The following is a 22,962-nucleotide window of genomic DNA, read 5'->3' as shown; positions in this document are numbered from 1 at the left end:
TAATTACGAGGGTCACTCCAAAAGAAATGCACACTATTTTTGTAAAAATACAGTTTTCATTCACTCTGCATGTGTGAAAGTTTTACTGTGTGTAGATACATCCTTCCCGCTTCTTTTCAAACTTAGTTCAACCTGTTCCCGTGAGTGGCGCCGTCACAGCATGTCTTCAAGGTAGCTGCTACACTTGACGTTCGTCAGAAGCAACGTGCTGTCATAGAATTCCTGTGCTGTGGAAACGAGACAGTGGGAAACATCCACAAGAGGTTGAAAAAGGTGTATGGAGATGCTGCTGTCGATCGCAGTACAGTTAGTCGGTGGGCAAGCAGGTTACGTGATGAAAGCGGGCACGGCAATATGGAGGATTGTCCTCGCAGCGGAAGGCCTCGTACTGCACACACTCCAGACAATGTGCAGAGCGTTAACGAATTGGTGACTGCTGACAGACGCATCACAGTGAACGAATTGTCATCCTACGTTGGGATGGCGGAAGGAAGTGTTTGAAGAATACTGAAAGTGTTGGCGCTAAAAAAGGTTTGTGCCACGTGGGTTCCCAGGATGTTGACAGTGGCTCACAAAGAAACAAGAAAAACGGTATGCAGCGAACTTTTGGAACAGTACGAGAATGATGGAGGTGAATTTCTTGGAAGAATTGTGACAGGTGATGAAACATGGCTCCATCATTTTTTACCAGAGACGAAGAGGCAATCAATGGACCACACCTTCTGCTGGAAAAGTTATGGCTACGGTGTTTTTCGATTCCGAAGGACTCTTGCTTGTGGACATCATGCCAAGTGGAACCACCATAAATTGTGATGCATATGCGACGACACTGAAGAAACTTCAAGCTCGACTGAGTCGTGTTCAACCACATCGGCAAAAGCAGGATGTTTTGCTGTTGCACGATGATGCACGGCCACATGTCAGTCAAAAAACCATGGAAGCGATCACAAAACTCGGATGGACAACACTGAAACACCCGCCTTACAGTCCTGACCTGGCTCCATATGACTGTCATCTCTTCGGGTAACTGGAAGACTCTCTTCGTGGAACAAGGTTTGAAGATGATGACTCCCTTGTGCATGCTGCCAAACAGTGGCTCCAACAGGTTGATCCAGAATTTTACCGTGCGGGTATACAGGCGCTGGTTCCAAGATGGCGTAAGGCAGTTGAGAGGGATGGAAATTATGTGGAGAAATGAAAATATTGTTCCTAGAGGATGTATCTACACACTGTAAAACTTTGAAACATGTAGAATAAAACATGGATTAAAAAAATAGTGTGCATTTCTTTTGGAGTGACCCTCGTATTATAACAAAATACGTGTAACGTACTTTGAATTGGATTATTTATTTATTGTACGTCAGCAGTGTAATCTTCTTCGATGGCTCGCTTGCCTTTATATGACACGACGTAATCTTGTTTGTAATTACTACCACAGTGCCAACTGATTTCTGGTTGTAACGTCTATGATATTTACCTAACAGTCTCAGTCTTCACTCTGTTTTATGTAATAATTTTATGCTTGATTTGCTGGTATAATATTCTTCTCATATTTAAGAAGTATCGGTCTGTGTTATGAGATGTTATAATATGCATTTGATCATGATTCAGTGAAATGTACTGGAGAAGGGATGTTATATTCCATGTTTATCTAAAATTGCATTACGCCCCTGTACATCTGATCCCAGGGTGTTTGAAGATGTTGATCTATGCTTTACGGATCTGATGGTGGCAACGTAGTTTGCTGACACGGGTCATCACAATAAATGCTGTACAACAGTGATCTTGATTCTTTGAAGATGTACTTCTGTTTCTACATCAATCGAGATCGTCCCTTAACTTGATAATCTCAGGCATATACGAATACACATTTACTAAGATCTAAAGTATAAGAAAAGAACATATATTTACTTTTACAAGAAAACTGTAAAACAGTGACAACGTTCCAAACACGGACGTAAAGAGAGGTAGTATTTACGAGTGTAGTAGATTTACAATGCATTGAACACTTTCCGTATTAAATTTCAGTAACCTGCATCTCATCTTTATCAGATTTATCCCCGGAAAGTTCCCTTGCTATTTCGTGATCACTTGGAATAGAATTTTCGATTGTAATATTGCTCCCGGAATCGCCATTTTGATCTCAACAGTGAGCATCACATTCATCTGTCTGTCTTACTAAAAGTTTCTCGAAGTTAGGATCTGTAGTGTTAACTTTTTTTGGGTTCGGAGATATAATCACGAATCTGATAACATTACATTGTGTAGCGGAGTCCCGTGACTGTGAGTTTGTTTTTTACAATGCTTGTCTTGATGAAAGACTGCAGTCGCCTGAGTACGCGACGTGTACCCGCACTGTAGCAAGGTACGGAACAGGGCATCCTCCCTGATCAACAAATACGGAAGTTACTACAGCTTCATACTTTCCTGCTGTCCCAGAGAGTCCGCAACGCCGGTTAAGGGTTAAAAACGCAAAACAAAACTGACTCTGACTCTCCAGTACTAACACACATCGCAGGTAGCGTAACTAGTCTGTTTGCTGAAGTTGACAGTAAACACAACTGCAATATTATAACACTTGGGCTTTATCGGAAGCACGCGGCGACGTTACGGTAAACAGATACAGTGCTGACTAAGGAAAACTCATGGAACTGTTAGTGCAGTCAGGTCAATTGTGGTTGTACGAGTAGTGTCAACCCCGATTACGCGGCGACTCACGATCAGCGGACCGCATCCCTCTCATTCCCAGGTGCAGTAATATTGTGTTCGACAAATATTCGTAAAATGTACACCGGTCATTCACTCAACGGTCTTCAAATGAAGTTTTAAATGAGTGCAATGCACAGCAACGAAGGAAAGGTAAAAATGCTACTATCTGTGGACAATGTAAGTTTCAATTTTCCTTGTGTTTCTTTTCCGCTGTCAACTCCAGCAAGAAATCGAGTTATGTTACTTGAAACATCTGCACTGTGTGTTTTATGTTACTTGAAACATCTGCACTGTGTGTTTTATTACAGGAAAGAGAAATTCAGTTTTGTATTATGTCTTTAACCTTCCTACTGCCACGATTTTTTTTTTTTTTTTTTTTTTTTTTTTGTCTCACAGAGTACCACTGGGGTCACACAGACCCCCAAATAACTTACGCTTCATATATTGGTAATATTGTAATGAACTAATATGTTCAGTGCAACAGTAATGATTCTATGTTCATAAATATATCGTTCAAGAAACAAAGAGAAATTTCGATTGTGTCATATTGGGCCCAGTAATAATTAGCGAAAAAAAACGAATAAATTTTAATGTGTTGTAAATATGAAAATGAACGAAATATCAATGGATACAATTGACTCACCGAGTGAGGTGGCGCAGTGGTTAGCACACTGGACTCGCATTCGGGAGGACGACGGTTCAATCCCGCGTCCGGCCATCCTGATTTAGGTTTTCCGTGATTTCCCTAAATCGCTCCAGGCAAATGCCGGGATGGTTCCTTTGAAAGGGCACGGCCGACTTCCTTCCCCGTCCTACCCTAATCCGATGAGACCGATGACCTCGCCGTTTGGTCTCTTCCCCCAAACAACCCAACAATTGACTCAGAGGGATAGTCATATATTTTGAAAATAATAGTTTTGAAAACAAGGCAGATACATATAATATTGAATAACAAGTACACTGGTTTGTTCTGCTTGTTATTCAACCTTAAGTATGGAATCGCTCTACCGAATCAAATGGTTCAAATGGCTCTGAGCACTATGGTACTTAACATCTTAGGTCATCAGTCCCCTAGAACTTAGAACTACTTAAACCTAACTAACCTAAGGACAACACACACATCCATGCCCGAGGCAGGATTCGAACCTGCGACCGTAGCAGCCCCGCGGTTCCGGACTGCAGCGCTAGAACCGCACGGCCACCGCGGCCGGCTGAATCGCTCTACCAAGAAGTAACGGAATAACCCATAAATAAGGTAGATATATATTTCCAACGTGCTTAAGGGGTCATATTGACCCCAGTGGTACTGGAGGGTAAAACTTTATGTTTACAAATATGATACTATGTGACCCATATTTTTGAACAGGTCTTGAGGAGAGGAAGTGGATTAGAAAGTAAAAAATATAGGCTGCTGTTTAAAAGTGATTTACAAGAAAGGCAGTCTTGCTGCTTAATGTCCCTCTGGTCGCCAAGCAACATTTACTTGATATATATATTTTGGTTCGGGGAAAAATTATTTGGGATTGTCAAGATAAATGGGACATTCTGTGCAACAGGTGCAACAGACCAATGTGGCAACAACCGCCATCACACATTTTGACGATCGTACAGTCAACGTTCCGCACGTTTTACAAAGGAAAGTACCCTCTTCCAGGCACTTGACAGAGGGTTTGCAAAGTATGGATATAAAAGTATTTGAATTAGCGAGACAGTTCATCTACAACGCTCTAAAAATTTACGTCACCGTGAAAGATGTATCACGAGCTTTCATCAATACTTAATTACACATTACGGAAAATATCAAATTCGTTGCTTTTTTTTCATCTTATAATGGCTCTATATCCTCTCGAGAGCCAGATCAAATGGTAAACTAAGATACGAGAAGAATGGAAGAACGGCAATGTAAAAGAAAATATATGCATATTTTTTTTTAGAATGATCACAGTAAATCGTAGAAAGCTCGAAATAGGCTCGCTGGATTAGCTTCCTCTCTATTACGAGAAACCAGGGCTTTTGTCTTCTAAATTGACGTATCTTCAGAAGGAATGTCACAAGAGAGCAGAATATCTGTCGCCAAAATAGGTTTTTCTGAAATGTATGAACGATTTACGAAGATGAAATTCGAAAACCGTTAAAGAGCATTGCTGTTTGACTAGCGTATAGCTAAGGAAATCTCTCAGATCTGAAGGGTCGAACGTTAACATTAAAGCTATAAGAGATGGCTACGCGACGATGTGATTTCTCGCAGCGCGGCAGACCCTGGGAGAGTTACTGCCTGAGTTGTCAGACCACTTGGACGTCTTATTTCTGTTTGCGTTTCAGAGGCGTGTCGGCCCGACACCATCAACGCATTTTGATGTCACTTTTACGACGTTCCCTCGCTTGGGGGAACTGTAATTGAAACTTGTAAACAGTGGCTATCAACTACGTTCAACTACTTACAGACTTCCGTCACGGTGATTAATTAGTCCGATTGCACTGAGTTAGTGGTCTATAGCATGAAGTGTGGGTAATAAACGTCTGTGTGAATAGTTCATCAGTTACTACGACGACGTAATTAAAGGACAGAATAGTTGTCATTTATAGCCGGGTCCCGCTGGGAAGAGGAATGGGAAACACCAAACGTAACTAGAGAAAACTATTATGGTTGCATTCAACCTCACCTTGGTTTCGTAACGTGTAATTACATCGTAGAGCTATCGCTACAGTCACTGGGATGGGATTTCAGTCTTATTCGTATCGCTTACAATTAAGAAATTCAGGCACACGTGTTGTCAGACCATTTATGGTCATACTGCAGCATCGTTTGTTGGAGATTCAAGTAACATGCAGAATAATTCCTTGCACAATTGAGAAAGCCTGGGGTAGCGCTCCTTGCAAACAATACTGGTCTTTTATTAAAGAATCAGAATGCTGTTATTAGCTGTCTGATAAGATTTATTTTAGTTAGGAGTTTTAAAATTTCACCACAGACCTATACGGAAGATGTAGCCCCATTTTTAGTGATTGATTAAATATTGTCTTTATCTCAAAGAGTAGTGGCTTCAAAACTTTTGTAAACATTTCTTGTAGAGTAAAATTTAATTGCTACTTCTTCGTTTAGAAATTTTCATTCTTTTACTGGTGAAGAAATATTTTGTAGTTATTTTAAAGTAACATAGTAATATGTTCACTTATATATTTCAAAAATTAAGTTTTTTTGTAACTGTTGAAATCTAAGTAGTGTAATTGTTGGTGGCTAAATAGCGCACTCGAGCTGAAAGACAAAAATAAATAGTTGTCATTTACAGTAGGTTTTGTTTTTCATATCGAACAAAGACACACACACACACACACACACACACACACACACAAAAGAGCGCTTAATGATTTAATCGTAATTGAATTTATGTTGTACCAACAATAGTTTGTTACATTTATAGATAGTGGTTACCGAATGTAATAGTTTACGCTGCTGAGCGACTACAAAATGCGTTTACTTTCTGTTCCAGTTCAGCAGAGGAGGCGGACGTCAGCCGTGTGTGAAAAATACCTGAACTCGACGTCTGTGGAATTTCAATTACCTTCCACCGTGACACTGTACTAAAGTTACGCTACTCATCGATACAGAAGTGAGTTGTTACTTTTACAATTTGAATTACAAATTGATTTTTGTTTACGATTTTCTTGCAGTTGCTTATATTTTTAAGATGAGGTTACAGGTATTTTCGAATGCTTAATAATAATTTGTGGATTCTGTAACGTCTTTTGCTTCTTTTCATCTGCAGTAGAATTTAATAGTACACAACACGCATGAACTATTATACCAGCTATCGTGAAACCTGTTCTACGCTTTCAGCTCGGTGAGATAATTTTAAAATCGGTCGTCCGCCCTTGACAGTACATCTGCACTAATAAATTCTTATGGATGAATACCACGTCATGGAAACTAAACTATCGTAATCTCATAAAGACTAGCAGGAAATGTGTCCTCTTCTCTTGGGTTTTAAGTGTATTTCCTATTCCACATTCCTTACGCTCACTACGCATAGTGACAGAGACAACGTGTATGAACGACATGCGTGGCGGAGAGATATCTTCTTCCCTCATCTTGTCCACAGTTACAGCCAGTCTCGTTGCAGAAGCACAACCAAAATTCTACAAAGATTAGAAACAAAGCCTAACAAAATACTGTAACGTTATTCAGTATATGAGAAAACAGATCCTGAGATTACACAGATTACTGTCTACATAATATCCCTGATACTTGCACCTCTGTACCCTTTTCACAAATACGAGCGACAAAAACCATGCAGAAATCGTTATTGTCCATACACGAGTTCCGCCAGATTCTTTCAGCATACCGTAACACGGAATAAATGAAAGCAGGAGTTATTATTCGACAGTTTTTCTTTATATTAGTGAGCGCATGATTTTAGAAAGGATTAAAGCTCCGTTTTCGTCGATTTCATTAGAAGCGTAGTGCTGCCTCGCCATGGACAGTGATGAAAAAAAATTGCCGTGGTTTTGTCGTAGGGACTATCGTCGCTTTCGCCTCAGATGATTTATGAAAACATCGGGAAACCTAAGTCGGGGTTTGAAATCTGCTTCTTGTTAATCACGAGCACATTATCCCGCTAACTTGCTCCGCCTGCTGCGTGATCCTTCAGTGAAGTGAGGAAACGAGCCTTAACGTAGTTTCTCGCACATTTCTGGTTGTTGACGGCAGCCCAGTGTCGTGGTTGATGCAGCAGTTATTTTAGTGATAGTGAACGTCTTCTGTGCTCAGATTCAGCTCGTGTTTAGCCGTCGTCCTCTCTGAACAGAGAAATCTCTTTCTGGCACCGAAGTACAGCAATGGTTCCATAAGAAATTTCAGGAACTATTTATGAGCGCGCTCTAAAATTGACATGATTGATAAGGAAATTTCTAAGGAAATCGAAGAACAAAGTAAGGAAAACGAAATAAAATAAACTATTTTGCCAGTAGGTGACATGCTCAGAGTGACTACAGTTCCGGAGTTTGATATCCGGAACAATTACTAATAACTAAATACTGAAACGATTTATTGTTATTTGTCAACATCGGTTTAGACTTCTTATAGATCATATTCGGATGGTTGCAGCTCATTTATAACCATGCAACGACATTCCTGACCGTTTCTTGTACGTGATTTTGTGTCATAGTAACCTGCAAAATAAAATAAATTCAAAGAAAAGGTTGTGCTCCACAGGTTTTATAAGGTTTCAGATTATGACATAAATTGTCGAAATTAGTTGAAACATAATAATACATTTGGCGTCTTTTGAGTGGTGTACATAAAAATGTTAAATAATGAAATCAAAAAATGAAAATAATGGTTGGGGCAATGAACAACGGACCTGAAAGACGTTTTAAACTGAGGTAATTGTACAGATAAAGTCTCAGTGTAATATAGAAACTGCAAGATTGTAACGCTTAAATGAAAGGACGAAAAACCTCTCGTAGTAGTGTCCCACTTGTGCACATAGTTACAAACGTTTCATCTGAAACACCGAATGGAGCACCATATGCTCATATACGCTTATGAGTGAGCTGGGGGATTCCGAAGGAGGTCTCTGAATGTTCGAAACGTGTCGTGGCAATGAACAATGAAAGCATTTGAATGTCATGTCAGTGTAGTGTAGTGGATGGTGACTGGCTGACTGGAATACACTCTTTGAAAATCGGGAGTAATGAATAAAAAAGGTAAAAAAAACGGACGCGAATTATGAGACGAAGGGCATGAAAAAAACAGAATAGGGTATGAAGTACGATACAGTGGGCCTGGAAATGAATAGTGTCTCGTAAAGAGTATAATGAACATCAACAAACAATGGTAATGGAGTATCGAATAAAATCAGATGATTGGAAGTGAATTAAATTGGGAAACGAGACTCAGGAAGTAACAGACTAGTTTTACTGTTTGGGCAGCAAAGTTACTGGCTGAAATACAGAGGATGTAAAATGCGGTATGCCAGTAACAAGAAAAGCTCTTCAGCAAAAGAGAAATTTACTAACATCGAATATAAATTTAAGTGACAGAAAGACTTTGCCTGGAGTGTGATCTTGTATGGAAGTGGAATATCGACAATAAACAATGTAAACAAAAGAATAATAGAAGATTTTGAGATTTTGAAATGTGATGTTACGGAATAGTACTGAAGATTAGATAGGTAGCTCGAATAACTGAGAACGTAATTTTTCGCGGAGACAGTCTTGAATAAATGCTTCATGGAGTTGACAGTGTCGAGATTTCGACGACTTCTGCCGTCATCGTCAGGAGATACCTCGATAGACCGTTAGGTACTTTAGTTGGGCAAATTCTGAAATGGAGACGTCATAGAAGCAGGGAACATCCGTATGCTACCAGAGATTATGTTGGTGTCTGTGACTGAAGAACATTGGTAGGGATTCTGATCTCGGTAGATGGTGGATGATTCAGCTGATTTCCTGTTGCTTCTCGGCATCAAGTGTCCGCTTCCACGCGCTACTCAAGGTGTAGGTATTGTTACATGTTATGATTTCAAAAGCTTCTTTAATGACAGAATCTCAGTACGTGGATGCATGGGATAGTATTCTCTTTCGTTAAACGTGTGTGTTTGTTCACCAGGCTGGGTTCGGCAGCTGTAGATTTGCGGAAATCACGGTATTTAACATGGCATCGGTACTCCGTGAAGCTTTCTGAAATCTTTCTTACTGATTGATCGCGTTGGTACCTGCTAGAACGGTCAATCGACAACAATGACTTCAAAAAACTGCACGGGGCACAGACGCCACATTAAATATCGCTATTTCGACAATTCTACTGCTGCCAAATACAGGCTCATAAACAAACATACAGTTATGTTTGCTGAAACGTGTACAGAAAAATAAACGATTCCAGTTTCATAAAAAGTTGATGAGTTGTTCAAGAGAACGAGCTTCACAAATTGAGCAAATTAAAACGCTTTTGTCCACCTCTGGCCTCTAAGCAAACAGTTATTTGGCTTCGCATTGATTGATAGAATTGTTGTACGTCCTCCTGAGGGATATCGTGGCAAATTATGTCCAGTTGGCGTGTTATATTGTCAAAACCACCAGTTGGATGGAGTGCCCTGCTCAAAATGCTCCAAACGTTCTCAGTTGGGATGAGACTCGGCGACGTTGCTGCTGAAGGTGGGGTTTGGCTAGCACGAAGACAACCAGTGCGGGCATTTTCTTGATGAGATGTAAGTCCAGGACGCCTTGCCATGAAGGGCAATAAAGCGGAGCGTAGAATATCGTCGACGTACCGCTGTGCTGCTAGGATGCCGCGGATGACAACAAAGGAGTCGTGCTAGGAAAACGCATTCCAGACCATCGCAGTGGTTGTCGGGCAATATGGCGGGCGACAGTCAGGTTGGTATGTCAGCCACGCCCGGGGCGTCTACAGAAATGGCAATCTGTATCTCTAGAAACGGCGACAGTTCTCGTTTTAGCTCATGAAGCTTGCCAAGAAGGTGTTCAGCTGGAGATTGTGTAACAATAACTTTAACCGAGGCAGTGACTACATCTTGAGTGGTGCATGGAACGGGCACTTAATGCTGAAAGGCAGCAGAGAAATCAGGTGAAATCATCTACCATCTATCGAAATCAGCATCGCTACCAGTGTTCTTCAATCACAGGCATCGGCATAATCTGTTGTACCATATGGAAGTTCCATGAGTCCGTGACGCCTCCACGACATAATTCGGCTAACTAAAATATCTACGGAAATATCTCCGAGGATCAGGACGGAGGAAGCCGTCGAAAGCTCGAGGCTGACAAATCTGACACAGCAAGAACTCTGTGAAGCATTTGTTCAAGACTGAATAATTAATGAAGAGGTACTGCATCAAACTGGAGCTTTATGGGGCCATCTGATTAAAACAAAAGTTAGGTTAAAAGGAAACAAACAGAGGCAACAAGGAACGGTTAAATTTGTAGCTGTGGGAAACGTCGGTGATGGGGATAGAGGGCTGGGGCGGTGGGAGGGGGCGGGGCTGATTGAAGATCCAGCCCAGGAAGGTTCAAGCTGTTATACACACATCAAACAAAGTTTTGCGTCACCCCCATTCCCAGAACTCCTGAAGATAGACGTTGACCGTGGATATTGTATCACAGACACAGTCCCTTTGACTGTACAGAGATGTCACTAAACCCGCCCAAATACGTAAACAACCAATCATGATCAGCGCCTGTTAGTCGGAGGGGGTCCGACGGCCGATCAGTTCCAGTCATTCCACCAGGAAGAAGGTACACGGCTCGTGTTGTCTGTAGTTCAACAGTCCCTAGACGGTCAATACCGCGTTTCGATCGCGTCCGCATTGTTGTTTTGTCCCAGGAAGGTCTCTCAACAAGGGAAGTGTCCAGACCGGCCGGGGTGGCCAAGCGGTTCTTGGCGCTACAGTCTGGAACCGCGCGACCGCTACGGCTGCAGGTTCGAATCCTGCCTCGGGCATGGATGTGTATGATGTCCTTAGGTTAGTTAGGTTTAAGTAGTTCTAAGTTCTAGGGGACTGACGACCTTAGAAGTTGAGTCCCATAGTGCTCAGAGCCATTTGAACCATTTGAAGTGTCCAGGCATCTCGAAGTGAACCAACGCGATGTTGTTCACACAGAGAGACAGGAACCGTCGACGGTATGCCTCTCTCAGGCCGTCCTTGGGCTACTACTGCAGTGGATGACCACTACCTACGGATTATGGCTCGGAGGAACCCTGACAGCAACGCTACCTTGTTGAATAATGCATTTCGTGCAGCCACAGGACGTCATGTTACGACTAATACTATACGCAATAGGCTGCATGATGCGCAACTTCACTCCCGACGTCCATGACGAGGTCCATCTTCGCAAAAAAATGGCTCTGAGCACTATGGGACTTAACAGCTATGGTCATCAGTCCCCTAGAACTTAGAACTACTTAAACCTAACTAACCTAAGGACATCACACAACACCCAGCCATCACGAGGCAGAGAAAATCCCTGACCCCGCCGGGAATCGAACCCGGGAACCCGGGCGTGGGAAGCGAGAACGCTACCGCACGACCACGAGATGCGGGCCCATCTTCGCAACCACGATACCATGCAGCGCAGTGCAGATGGGCCCAACAACATCCAATGGGTGTCGCATAGGTCTTCAACAGACAATCGTCGGAGATGTGTTTGGAGGCAACGCCTGAGACACACTTTACAGCGAGTGCAGGAAGGTGGAAATTCACTGCTGTTTTGGGGTGGCATTATGTGGGGCAGACGTAGGCCGCTGGTGGTCATGGAAGGCGCCGTAACGATTGTAAGAGACGTGAATGCCATCCGCCGACCGATAGTGCAATCGTATCGGCAGCATATCGGCGAGGCATTAGTCTTCATGGACGACAATTCCGCCCCCATCATACACATCTAGTGAATGACTTCCTTGAGTATAACAACATCGCTCGACTAGAGTGGCCAGCATGTTCTTCAGACATGAACCGTATCGAACATGTCTGGCATAGACTGAAGAGGGCTGTTTATAGACGACGTGACCCACCAACCACCAGGGATCTACGCCGAATCGCCATTGAGGGATGGGACAATATGGACCAACAGTCTTGATGAACTTGTGGATAGTAAGCCACGACGAATACAGGCATGCATTAATGCAAGAGGACGTGCTGCAGGGTTTTGGAGGTACCAGTGTGTACAGCAATCTGGACCGCCACCTCTGAAGGTACAAAATCCAATGCGTGGTTTTCATGAGCAATAAAAAGGGCGGAAATGATATTTATGTTGATCTCTATTCCAATTTTCTGTACAGGTTCCGGAACTCTCGGAGAGGAGGTGATGCAAATTTTTTTTGATGTGTTTAGTCTGCAAAATGTTAAAATGTGTGTGAATTTCTAAGGGACCAAAATGCTGAGGTCATCGGTCTCTAGACTTGCACACTACCTAAACTAACTTACGCTAAGGACAACATACACACCCATGCTCGAGGGAGGACTCGAACCTCCGGCGGGAGGGGCCGAGCAATTAGTGACATGGCGCCTCTGGCCACTCCGCGCGGCTTATGGTTTGCGGTACTGCTACTGGCACAGGAGAGCCTAGCGTGAAGCAGTGGCGGCCGGTTATTATGTGCTAATGTGCTGCACTACACCATAAATATCGCAATAAAGTTGTGGCATTTCTCTTCGAGTGTGAGCCGAAAATCGGACAAAAATTACACTGTTTCTCTTCGAATGGGAGCCGATTTGCAAATAAAACGGACGAAAACATGCTTCGTAACGCTGTCTCCGCGATAAGCAGAAACCGATGCGAAGCGCTGAAACGGTCAGCCCTCTGCGATCAACTCAGAGAAGCGACGCGGATGTCTGTTTTCCACTGCACATGCTCTGATTTAACATCATCCCTTTCTGCACCACGAGTGCTACATTGCCCGTAGCAGCAAGTCAGTAATTTTCTTTCAGATAGCGTAGAACATGTTGTACAAATATAAGGTATACGAGAGCTATGAGGAGGGGTTGACGTGTTGGCTCCGTGGCTGTGTTTAGCAGTGGTGATTGATATTCGTGAGCACTGGTCCGATTCCTGCTGCTACTAAATTTTCTCATTCCTAGCAATGTTAAACAATTAATTATAAAATTTAGATATATTTCAATAGTTCAATTTTCATACGTAAAATTTAGTTACCATTACTACGTTTGTAAGTCAAAAGGCTATATATGGTTGTAAAACATGTGACTATATGAGCAAATCTGGTATGAAAGTTCATTCTTTACATAGCAGATGCCACAGCAATGAATTTATTAAAAGAATGTGGCATTTTCCATTTTCGCTATACCAGTATTAATTTTGTTTGTTCATGGCTAGTTTCAGCCTTCTAGGCCATCCTCAAGTGATTTTGTGATTCTGTAATAGAAAAGCATGCCATAGAAGTTGAAATGCCTTTGTAAACGTCAAGCGGTCAAACCAACAAGACAGTATCTCTAAATCAAAACAAATAGAAAGCAAATTTAAATAATGTAACATTTCAATATGTAAGGCGTAGTTTCCTCTCGCAGAACTGGAAAATCACTGGAGAATGGCCTAGAAGGCTGAAACTAGCCATGAACAAATAATATTAATACCGGTACAGCAAAAGCACCTTCCTTTATTAAGAAAGTGTTTTCTGTAGATGTTCTGGTAAGGAGGTCCTTTTCCAGTACATCATAGGAGGAGAAAATGAGATATAAAGAATTAGATACATCTTTTCCAAACGTGATCTAAGAACAGGAGCGCGTGAGATGAGGCTCACTGATTTGACTCAAATTAAGTTAACTGAAGAGGTAAATGCCACTTTCACGATTCAATATTTCACCTGATTGAGACATAGCAAAAGGTAAAATGCTAAAGATTTGGTAGCTTGTGTCGCTCTTTTCAGCTCACATACGGCCTCACACTGCCTTCCATCCCTATAAACACGCCTTGCAAGTATCTCCAAAAGTTTTTCCGCGGGGTTTCAGATCCTGGCTACGTGCAGGCCAGCGCAAGACGTCGATATCTTTACCTTCTAACTACTTTTTGGTTATAGCAGAAACATGCGCAATTGCATTATCTTGTTGAAACATTAAGACTTTCGTCCCCTAGGTCCTCATACAGTCCAACCAATTCTGTCTCTAGCATTTAGTGCAGCAGGCTAGTCGTAACACTTTCACCACCAACATTTATGCTCATTCTTAACTGCTGGACTGTTCTCATATCACGCTAATAAGATTGAAATCCATTAGTCTCAACCAATTAAACTTTTTGTCGTTACTGGAGAACACTTTGTCCCATTCTGAATTTGATGACATGTGCTTTTCCGCAAACTTCTATATAGTCTGTTCATGTCTGAGTGTTAAATCAGGATTCTGCAGTCTTTTCTTAAATACAAGGTGACTGTCATTTGATAAAATTTGTCGCACAAGCCTGAGAGTTACTGGCAACAAGTTAAGGAGAGTAACCGTTAGTGGACTTTGCTTTGCGCGAAAGTGACCGTTTCGGTGCCTCAGATTATTTTCTACTTTGAGCATATTCTCCGTTCTGTCTACATCGTGCGCCCAATATAGCGAAATTATCGATCACTGTACTCAAACGGTTTAAGCTCTCGGCGATCTGACTGTCATACAGACCCATTTTCTTGTATGCACCGATTTTTTACTTTTTCGTCACGTGATAATAGTTTTCCGTGTGGCCCTGTCACAATCGTCGTTTATGTACACAACACACACTGTCACTAATGGTGTCTGTTTTCTATCTACACGCACACACTAACACGGCACAGAGCCGACTGTCTTTAATCCGAGTTCCATCCACTACCACCCGAATCGTAAATGTCTCGTTATATACTGTACTACTGACCTCAAATGCGATACCATCTGACTGCATTTGTCTGCATACTGGGTCTCATACTATTGCGTATATGCTATTCACAGCTATTCCAGTCGACAATGTTGTTTTTCCTTCACATACCCATGCCATTATACTAATTTCCACTACTGTAGTTGCGGTTACTACCCTTGTAAGTAAGATATATATATAGGCTAATAAATTGTAGCACGTGGGTAAAATTTTGCACTGGCGTGAAGAGATGCACCAAAACAGTCTTCGGACTGAAGGCCACGACAACAACGGGTTCGCAAATACAGGTACTTTATCGCTGACAGGAACTTTCGATGAATGCAAAGCCTTGGCAACATGCTTGTAGATGCAGCCCAAGGCAGACGTACATATTTTGTAAGAATTTTTTTAAACCCTGAGGAAGTAAGTAAAAGCCGCATGTCATTACAACATTCGATTAACTTCCTTTGCCTTCGTTGGAGGCGTTGGTTCGTAACGTCGCCGTTGTGTCCAAGCTGTAGCGGAAACTATTCGCATTGTGAAATAAGCGTTGCAATTTCAACAGGAAGGCAGAAGATCCACTTCGTCAGCAGTGCGCGGGAGGCAAACGATTCACCCCGCTAGTAGCGCGTGCAAGCACTGCGCGAGCAGATCGGCTGCCTCGTTCCCACTGCGGTCGCTTCTATCGGTGACGCGGTGCGGCCACTTTGCATTCTGGCGGGCGCGCGACGCCGCGCTGGCAGCACATCCATCAGCGCACGTCTCGGACGAGATAAGCGGCTCGTGGGCGGAGGTCCATTGTCTGACAGATGAATGGAATCGGCAGCGGTTACGCGCTGCAACCCGCGTGATCGTAGCGTAACGCCGACTCAATGGAGGTACATGTGCGTACTCCATTTACTCGCTGAATGAGTTGCGACATTAATGCCTCTGCGGTGACTTGGAGCTGCATTTGTCGTGCACGTGGAGAACCGCAGTCGCAACAAAAGCGCCAGTTACCGCAGGGCAGCAGCAGTCTGTTAGGCGGATGGTGAGGGGGGGGGGGGGGGGGAGCGATCTGTCTCCTACGCTGCAACATCCGCCACTAATCTCTGCGGGCGAGGCTATGGCAGTGATGTTGCGAGAACTGAACGGTGGCAGCCTGATATTAGAAGCACTACGTATTCGTAAAGCGTTGGGTAGGTTGGGGTAAAGCCCCGCGTGGGGTAAAAACCCGCACCGAGATTTCGAATATACTGCCATCCATTCAGGTGTTGAGCACCAGGTGACAGGTTAATTTTGTTGTAACTTATTATTCACTGAAAAAATTCGTCCCAACAAGTCGCTCCAAAAGGGAGAAAATGAGGCAAGTCTTTTACGTAAAACTTACTGCACCGCGGCCTGCTGCTTAATTGTCTTGGGGATGGAAGGACTTGGGAAACAGGGCCTGAACACCGTTCGTGAGACATAAAGATCTGTGAAACCGATGTTGTGGACTTTCTTCTCCATGTCGCACCTAATATAATACAGACATTGTAGTTTACACATGAATCCATAATCAGCCATCTTCTTCATGTAATCGTATATTCAGATTTTCGACTAATTGTGAATGAGAAACCTATTTTACGATGCCTGTATAAACATGTCAAGTTTTCATCTATAGATTCGAGTCAATGCATAAATTATATGTCCTTTTTTGCGCTAATCGAGAATCTTCTATGTTTGTTTCTTATGCAAATATCATAGACAATAAGGCGTAAATTTCTGAAGGGCTTCTGAAACACTGCTGGTAAATATTCATTAAGTAGAACAGGCCGAAGGTGGGTTACTGGGGCACCCATTCGTCTCCATGGTCGGGTGTTGTTATATAAGGCTACATCCATTCCTTCTGCACCTCGCCTGAAACTTCACTCGTCTCAGCTTTGCACCACGCGGCAGCTTTGGATTTCTTGCGTGTAATGCGGTCCCTGTTGTGATAAAAGTACAATATAGGTGAAAGTTATTTCTCACTGATAAAAATTCGCCACTGGTAAACATATCAGCGCAGATAACATAGTGACGCCCCTTGAACGCAGTTCGGTGACCCTGCTGGAGCGACCGCCATCTTTCATCGTTCGTCGGACAGTGTTTCGCGTTTTGCTATTTGATAATGCTGTGACGAGACGAAATAATTTTACAAATGCAATAAGTTGTTGCTTGTACCTCACGATGGAATACTAGTGCACTTGTTTTATTCTGTGCAATATATAATCGAAGGCCAAAAATAGGTCCCGTGAGGTTCGGGGTACAATACACATCCATTCACTATTGTGATCGAAAGAAGGTATTTGTTGATTGACACGTCCTAAGGAATTGAGGAAGTGTGGAGTGTAAAAATTATTGTATACGAAGATGAAGATTTGAATACAGTAAGCAGGTTCAAATGAAAGCAGGCTGCAGTAGCAATGTGGATATAAAGAGCCTTGCACGGGATATACTAGCGTGGAGAGCTGCATCAAACCGCTCTTCCGACTGAAGACATTTTACGTCCTCTACTGGTCACTCGCCGAAATATTTGGCACAGCTGTTAAGACACTCAGTACGTAGTTGGGAGAACCAATGTTCAATATTTCATCCGCGGACTGTTGCCAAGGTTGTTTCGAGTACGCTGCAGAAGTTCGCTGGAAAGCCCTTAACCTCCTCCATATTGTCCCCAAATCTCCCCGTGCGATTACCATATTTTTGGAGCCCTAAAGAAAGACGTTCGTAACCGTTGATTTGCCTCGGACGAAGAGGCGCAGACCTACGCAAAATCATGGTTCTGCTTGGACGAAAAGGTGCACTGCTGACTACAATCACGGTTCCATAGGCAATCGAAAAACATTCCATTAACCCTGCGTTGCTACTGTGCTCGTTTGTACCACCGTTGCTACGAGGGGTCTCACAGACTCGACCTGCATATCAGTCTGATTTGTTAAGGATAGGGAGCACAAAAGGGCTTCACATTCACATATGTTGCCTAGATGAAGTTAAAAGAAAAAAAAAACACGTTTTGATCTAGGTTTGAGGAAATTGTTGTCCTGTATTACTACGTAAGCAAATTAGACAGCGATTCTAACATTTACATACCGTACAGGACAAAAATGGTTACACAATGTAACTGTCGTGTGTCATAGCACACAAAGTAGAGCAATGAAAGCTAAGAAAACCAAAGGTATGAACAGATGAGTAGAAAACATGTACGAAAACGTTGTAAGTAAGCGGAGAGTCTTCACAATGTCCTTTTAACGTACTGTTTCCACATGTCGTTTTACCACACCAGGCCACTACATGCGGTCTTTACAAATTAAACTTAAGTGTTTTTTGAGACACACAAACTTAGAACATTTGTAACAAATACATTGCGTTTTGCTATCTTCACACCCACAGCACCGTCCTCTCTTAGGCACCGTACCCTGGTTCACACTCCCATCGTCTTGCTGTTCGACCCCCGCCAGTCTGTTGACAGATCTTTTGAGAGGTCGGTTGATATGCTTACTGCCAGCCCTGTGTAGTAATTGGCCTCTGACAAGAGCCTTCCCAAGTGATTTTAGAATGTCTCTCCTCGGGATCTCCTCCCGGTTTTTATCTCTGAAGATGACGAGGCTATTTATGCCTGCTACATTCAGTAAGCAAAAGAAGAAGGCCAACGGCAACCTTCTAGTTGTTCTTACTACATCATAGGTGGTACACATCTGATCTACTAAATCTACCGCACCCTTAGTAGCCTTGTACAGAGTTATCATCTCCGGCTTCATTTCTTCCCCAGTTGTTGCATTTATTTTGTTGTCATGCTGCATAGTACTCCTTAGAGGTAGGCACCTGTTTTTCTTTGGTGCATAACTTACTAATGTGCACGTCTTCAGAAAGCCAAAGATATTTGTAAAAGCATTACTACCTCTTGTGTTCACGAATTCTTACTGTTCCAAAAAGTGTTAATTTATGGCCTTTCAGAAGTGACAGGGCCAGTTCATAGCTCGTAAACCAGTAATGCATCGTTATGTTCGTTGACGTTTTGGAAATATGATTACACAACCTTTTGACGATATCAGCTGCGCGATTATTCAACTTATACGGACCATCTGACCGCTCACCTAAATAAATTTCAAATTTGACGTGTACGCCGTTCTTGCATCGGCTATATTGAACACTTTTATTCCATATTTGCCAGGTTTGGAAGGAATGTACACTCGAAAACTACATTGTCCTCGAAATTTAACAAGCATATCGTCTACAATGACATATTCTCTGAGAGAATAGTGTGCTATGCAGTTCTTGGTGAACAAATCAAATATGTTTAATATAGGAGCTATTTTATCCTCTTTTCGCCTGTCGGACCTCGTTGACGTATCGTCAAATCTCATACACTGTGCCAGAAACCTGAATCTCTGTCGGGTCATTGTAGAGTAGAATAATTCCAATCCTGTTCCATCTCTGTCTCAGAGTTCTTCTAAATTAACCCTACCAACCTTGTAGGTTCCACCCAAATACAAGAGACCAAGAAATGCTTCAATTTCACCTTTATCTGTCTCATGAATGAAGGTCTGTTACGAAGAGTATCTCGACTTAGCGGATTGGATACATTGGTTAGTACAGGGTGTTTCAAAAATGACCGGTATATTTGAAACGGCAATAAAAACTAAACGAGCAGCGATAGAAATACACCGTTTGTTGCAATATGCTTGGGACAACAGCACATTTTCAGGCAGACAAACTTTCGAAATTACAGTAGTTACAATTTTCAACAACAGATGGCGCTGCGGTCTGGAAAACTCTATAGTACGATATTTTCCACATATCCACCATGCGTAGCAATAATATGGCGTAGTATCTGAATGAAATTACCCGAAACCTTTGACAACGTGTCTGGCGGAATGGCTTCACATGCAGATGAGATGTACTGCTTCAGCTGTTCAATTGTTTCTGGATTCTGGCGGTACACCTGGTCTTTCAAGTGTCCCCACAGAAAGAAGTCACAGGGGTTCATGTCTGGCGAGTAGGGAGGCCAATCCACGCCGCCTCCTGTATGTTTCGGATAGCCCAAAGCAATCACACGATCATCGAAATATTCATTCAGGAAATTAAAGACGTCGGCCGTGCGATGTGGCCGGGCACCATCTTGCATAAACCACGAGGTGTTCGCAGTGTCGTCTAAGGCAGTTTGTACCGCCACAAATTCACGAAGAATGTCCAGATAGCGTGATGCAGTAATCGTTTCGGATCTGAAAAATGGGCCAATGATTCCTTTGGAAGAAATGGCAGCCCAGACCAGTACTTTTTGAGGATGCAGGGACGATGGGACTGCAACATGTGGCTTTTCGGTTCCCCATATGCGCCAGTTCTGTTTATTGACGAAGCCGTCCAGGTAAAAATAAGCTTCGTCAGTAAACCAAATGCTGCCCACATGCATATCGCCGTCATCAATCCTGTGCACTATATCGTTAGCGAATGTGTCTCGTGCAGCAATGGTAGCGGCGCTGAGGGGTTGCCGCGTTTGAATTTTGTATGGATAGAGGTGTAAACTCTGGCGCATGAGACGATACGTGGACGTTGGCGTCATTTGGACCGCAGCTGCAACACGGCGAACGGAAACCCGAGGCCGCTGTTGGATCACCTGCTGCACTAGCTGCGCGTTGCCCTCTGTGGTTGCCGTACGCGGTCGCCCTACCTTTCCAGCACGTTCATCCGTCACGTTCCCAGTCCGTTGAAATTTTTCAAACAGATCCTTTATTGTATCGCTTTTCGGTCCTTTGGTTACATTAAACCTCCGTTGAAAACTTCGTCTTGTTGCAACAACACTGTATTCTAGGCGGTGGAATTCCAACACCAGAAAAATCCTCTGTTCTAAGGAATAAACCATGTTGTCTACAGCACACTTGCACGTTGTGAACAGCACACGCTTACAGCAGAAAGACGACGTACAGAATGGTGCACCCACAGACTGCGTTGTCTTCTATATCTTTCACATCACTTGCAGCGCCATCTGTTGTTGAAAATTGTAACTACTGTAATTTCGAAAGTTTGTCCGCCTGAAAATGTACTGTTGTCCCAAGCATATTGCAACAAACGGTGTATTTCTATCGCTGCTCGTTTAGCTTTTATTGCCGTTTCAAATATACCGGTCACTTTTGAAACACCCTGTATGTATCACTGCTTCATCCATTATTTCATCCCTGAAAAACAGCCGCCGTATTTCTACATCTTTCCTTTTATTCTTCGCCATTACCCTCACACCAGGAATATGTGACACACTATTGTGTGACCTCGTTCGGATACGAGGAGTAGGCATGTGTTTCATTCTTTTAGTACTTTTGTCCTTACCAATAAAATATTTCTTATTGTTCTGATATCTGTCATCCCCACTTTCGTCGCTTTCCGTATCGTATTCTATATATAGTTCGACGTCTATGTCTCCAACTCCGTCACCTGATTCGTCTCTAACGATTTCATTTCGCAGTGTATCGTTGCACACATCTGAAAGAAATAGTCTGATTGAGCAATCTGAATGTGTGCTACAAACGTATTTGTGCTGGGACAAACGATACAATCATTGCTAGTCTGAGTACTATAGCCCCAACAAGTACTTACCTACTTGCTATGGTCGGTCTGGCAGACCCAAACACGCTACGAGCACTCCTAGACAGTGGACTTCCGCCGTCACTTGACGAGCAAATGGCACAGCTGTGTACGGTAGGAAGCTACAAGGAACGCTGCTCGTGTGCAGTGTTGTGAATCTTACGAAAACGAATCGCTCACCCAAGTCAGGGTCCGGGAGACTCACCAGTAGTAATGTAGGGTTAAAGCACTGACTATCTTGTCTAACATTGGAATAAATGTATTAACAGTGATGACGGTTACTTTTGAAGTAATAAACTGTTTACTTACTTTCTTCCATTTGTGTCCTTTTCATTTCGTTTCACTGCACGTTATAGTAAACCAATAACGACCTATAGGTACCGGTCTTGTATTTCCGAATGTACGAACAGCTTGTAGGATGGCCAGAAGTTCACGTTGCCATGTGTCACTACATGACATCATAGTTTTAATCTCGGTGAACACGAGGGTGACACCGCGCTGCTTGACATTTCAGCTGGCGAGATAGGGCACGGCGACCAGGGAAACATAGGCAGCCTTTGTGCTACCGGCCACCTGACGCACACTGATGTCACCCGTGAGGCATCAGCCCCACGTGTCGCCGGAGTCTGCGCTTCCTGACCGGTCATGTCTTACAGGCATACCGTAACTCGATGTCTTCTTAACCCTCTCGAGTTTTGACACTTCAACAAATGCCAGCTGCTTTTCGTTCGCCTTGTATATTTCGCATAGCTCCACCATCTAAAAAGCAGTGGACAAATAGCGACATCATGGCGTAAAGAAATGCAACACAATGTGGACAACGAATAAATCTTAAAAACTCGCTTTAGCGGACCGAGATACAACACCTTCATTCGATGTATAAGTGAAATTGGTGCCAGCGTGTCGTCTGCCCTGCAGTAACACTACAAAAGACCGTATGAAAGAAGTTCTTACGCAACTCAAAAGCTGCAACGAATCTCGACACCATCTGACCGACTTCAACAGGTGATGACAGTCATGTCGAAACTAGTTGAAAAATAATTATTTAATAGTAGCTTTCTGGTGATATAAGAAGGGTTTTACACGATTTCTCGAGGTTGTGGAACACAGATTAAAGATTTTGTACGCTTTAAACGATTCATTACCTTGCGACATAGCCACATTGCAAGTAAGACCAAGACAAGGTCAATCATCGCCGAAATGACAACAAGTGAAAGATACGAAACTTCATCGTACGACTATATAACACATCATTCGGCAGCTTCCAGAAACACTATCTGTAACTTTTTAATTTCTCTCCATAAATACCTGTACCTACACTCTGCAATATCCTTCAGCTTTTCTCTAAGA

The 22,962-nt window shown here is 42.9% G+C and overlaps 1 protein-coding gene across 2 annotated transcripts in view; it reads left to right on the top strand.

Moving 5' to 3' along the window:
- Positions 1–22,962, top strand: part of LOC126259026 (uncharacterized) — a 667,737-nt gene that overhangs the window by 313,702 nt on the left and 331,073 nt on the right. For both annotated transcript variants that reach the window (XM_049955690.1, XM_049955689.1), the window contains exon 4: positions 6,201–6,320. The gene's annotated coding sequence lies outside the window, so the exon portion shown is untranslated. The remainder of the gene's footprint in view (positions 1–6,200; positions 6,321–22,962) is intronic.

The sequence above is a fragment of the Schistocerca nitens genome, chromosome 1 (genome assembly GCF_023898315.1).
Source record: "Schistocerca nitens isolate TAMUIC-IGC-003100 chromosome 1, iqSchNite1.1, whole genome shotgun sequence".
Lineage (NCBI taxonomy): Eukaryota > Metazoa > Arthropoda > Insecta > Orthoptera > Acrididae > Schistocerca > Schistocerca nitens.
This window is presented reverse-complemented; position numbering and strand designations above follow the sequence as displayed.